The following is a 3,417-nucleotide window of genomic DNA, read 5'->3' as shown; positions in this document are numbered from 1 at the left end:
TGGATGGTATGCACGGTAAATTTCTGATTTTGGACTCATTTGGGACTTTGGATCACTATCTATATTGTAGTGCTGCGGTTTTATTGAGTAACACCGGATCACTCCAGTATAGATGGTGAGCAAAAAAAGCACATTTATTCCATTGGGGGGGAGGTTATGGTGTTATGTGCAATACAGTCTAGATGGTGATATAAATTGTGAATTCATTCCATCAATAAATATGCACAATTTTTGAATGGAATAAAATCTTTTTTTTTAATCACCACCTATCCTGAATTGCTGCGGTGTTCCTAATGCAATAAAATATGCAATCAGTGAGCACATGTACAGGATAAAACCGCAGCAATGCAGTATAGGTCAGTGGTCCCCAAACTGTGGCCCTCCAGATGTTGCAAAACTACAATTCCCAGCATGCCTGGACAGCCGTTGGCTGTCCAGGCATGCTGGGAGTTGTAGTTTTGCAACATCTGGAGGGCCACAGTTTGGGGACCACTGGTACAAATGGTGAAAAAAAAGAGATTTTATCCCATTCAAAAATTATGCATCATTTTTGAATGGGATAAAATCTCCATTATTGACACCATTTATAATGCACTGCTGGCTGCAGCCATTCATTTGGGAGTGCAGCTTTATATGAAAAAATAAATAAATAAATAAATTCACAAAGCTGCAATCCCCAATGAATGGCTGCAGCCAGCAGTGCATTATAAATGGTGTCAATAATGGAGATTTTATCCCATTCAAAAATGATGCATCATTTTTGATTGGGATAAAATCACTATTATTCACACCATTTATAATGCACTGCGGTTTGCAGTCATTCATTGGGGATTGCAGCTTTGTGAAATTTTATTTTTATTGTTTTGGGCATATAATCAATTGTACTACCCACCATTTTGATATTATAAATTCCCTCAGGGCACAGTACAGCAGCTCCGTTCTCAGACTCTCCTCCTCTCTGAATGGTACGTGCAAAACCAAACAGAAAGGAGGAGACTCAGAGGCTGCCGTCCCTTCCAGCCTGTATGCGCGCCTGTATGCGCGCTCCCGACATTGAGCGCAGAATACAGCAAGATGGGCGGAAGTGGTGGCTGGCGAGGCTTCAGATGACGTCACGCCGGCCCGCCCGCCCGCCGACTTCCTGCAATCGTGAGACTGCTCAACTCTGAGCTACCGAAGAGGAGTGGAAAAAGGTATTGTTCTAATGTTTTAAGAGGATAAAAAAAACAGGGATAGATGTAGACAGTGTGAGGGAAAGATGGGGAGGGGGAATATGGACGTTTTAGTTGAGGATAGCTACTCTTTAAGAGCACATACCTCAGCTCTTCAATAAAATAATTTTTTATATATATATATATATATATATATATATATATATACCGTATTTATCGGCGTATAACACGCACTTTTTAGGCTAAAATTTTTAGCCTAAAGTCTATTTGCGTGTTATACGCCGATACACCGCCAGGAAAGGCAGGGGGAGAGAGGCCGTCGCTGCCCGCTTCTCTCCCCCTGCCTTTCCTGGGGTCTAGAGCCCTGCTGCCGGCCCTTCTCACCCCCTGGCTATCGGCGCCGCTCCCCGGTGGCATAATTACCTGTTGCCGGGGTCGGGTCCGCGCTGCTGCAGGCCTCCGGCGTGCGTCCCTGGCGTCGTTGCTATGCGCTGCACGGCGCGGCGCACTGACGTCATGCGCCGCGCCATGCATAGCAACGACGCAGGGGACGCGCGCCGGAGGCCTGCAGCAGCGCGGACCCGACCCAGGTAATTATGCCACCGGGAATGGGGGGAGGCAACGGGGCAGCGGCGCCGGCAATGGGTGCCGCTGCCCCTTCTCTCCCCCCTGGCTGTCGGCGCCGCTTCTCTCCCCCTGGCTATCGGCGCCGGCACCGATAGTCAGGAGGACAGAACGGGCAGCGGCGCCGATAGCCAGGGGGTGAGAAGGGCCGGAAGCAGCGCTCTAGACCCCAGGAAAGGCAGGGGGAGAGAAGCGGGCAGCGACGGCCTCTCTCCCCCTGCCTTTCCTGGGGGTTTATCGGGGTATACACGCGCACACACGCACCCTCATTTTACCATGGATATTTGGGTAAAAAACTTTTTTTACCCAAATATCCTTGGTAAAATGAGGGTGCGTGTTATAGGCCGGTGCGTGGTATACCCCGATAAATACGGTATATATATAGATAGATAGATAGATTTAAAAAAAAGTCAGTTCTGTTATGGTGAATATATTTATTGTGTGATTGACAATTGATTGGTAATAAAGGTTTTTTCAATCAAAAATCTGTTCTTATCAGTTTAATATCTGATATGTCCCCTATTTGGGGACCATAAATTAAATGGATTTTTGAGAATGGGAGCCGATTTGGAAACTTGCTTCCGTCGCCCAATGCATTGACCCGATATGGCAGTATCTTCGGGTACAGTGCACCACCCCATTCCAGTGTTAAAAAAGACAGATTCTTATTTAATCCTCTGTGGGTGCTGCTGCAGCTGTTGCCTGCCTTGTCATGTCAATCAGTCTGGCTGCAGAAGGTGCCGCTGCTGTCCAGACCCAGTACTGCTGAATGGCCTCCTTAATTGGATAAGCTCATCGTATCCTCACAAAAAAAAAAAGAGTTCCACAATTAGAGACCACAATAATGAGTTGCACTGACTGGTTTATGAACGTCTATCCATTTGGCGTTTTACTGACCATGTTTGCACACTGATTGATGTCATAAAAAATAAAAAAATAATAATAATACTAATCTAGCACACCTGTGCAGGTTTGACATGACATGAAACGTAGCTGTCTTGCAGGTGGTGCTGAATCCTGTTAAATGATGTGAGGGTCTCATGGTTATTCACAAGGGTGCGTCATTGCTGTTGCTTGACCATGCATTGGTTCTGTGGTCAGTGAATGATAAAAACAAAATTTGCCATCCATTGATTGATGAGAAATCAGCCATGAGGCATTTGTTTTTAGAAACTGCTGCTCACAACCAATGTTGCAATGGAGTGTCTCCATCTGCTGGTGGTATTGGATAAGCATTAGTGCTATGATGGGGTCTGAAGAAGAAGAAGAAGATGGAAAAAAAATAATAAAAAAAAGAAAGAAAGAGAGAGAGACTGACTGAGTGAGTGGGTAAGAGAGAGAGTGAGTGAGTGATTGAGTGAGTAATTGAGTGAGTGAGAGAGAGAACAAATGAATTAAAGTGAGTGAGTGAGTGAGTGAGAATGAATGAAAGTCTGAATGACAGAAAGAAAAAAGTATGAAGAAAGAAGTATGAAGAAAATAAAATGTATATGGAGTTGCAAACATGAGTGCAATCTACAAAGCTGTTGAGGCTGGTCCTCATGGGAGGATTGTTGCACCCAGGACCTTTAGTTCTATTAAATTTCATTCAATGCCACTGCCAGGTGTAAACAGCAGAAGA

At 45.1% G+C, this 3,417-nt stretch overlaps 1 non-coding gene across 1 annotated transcript; it reads left to right on the top strand.

Annotated features, from left to right (window-relative positions):
* Nucleotides 1–2,247: 2,247 nt before the first annotated feature.
* On the top strand, nt 2,248–2,434 carry LOC130313984 (U2 spliceosomal RNA). Its single transcript, XR_008861757.1, has one exon. It is a non-coding gene; the product is annotated as a U2 spliceosomal RNA (small nuclear RNA).
* The last annotated feature ends 983 nt before the right edge of the window (nt 2,435–3,417 follow it).

Source organism: Hyla sarda, unplaced genomic scaffold (assembly GCF_029499605.1).
Source record: "Hyla sarda isolate aHylSar1 unplaced genomic scaffold, aHylSar1.hap1 scaffold_18, whole genome shotgun sequence".
NCBI classification, from domain to species: Eukaryota; Metazoa; Chordata; class Amphibia; order Anura; family Hylidae; genus Hyla; species Hyla sarda.
The sequence above is the reverse complement of the archived record's forward strand: the minus strand, read 5'-3'. Positions and strand labels throughout refer to the sequence as shown.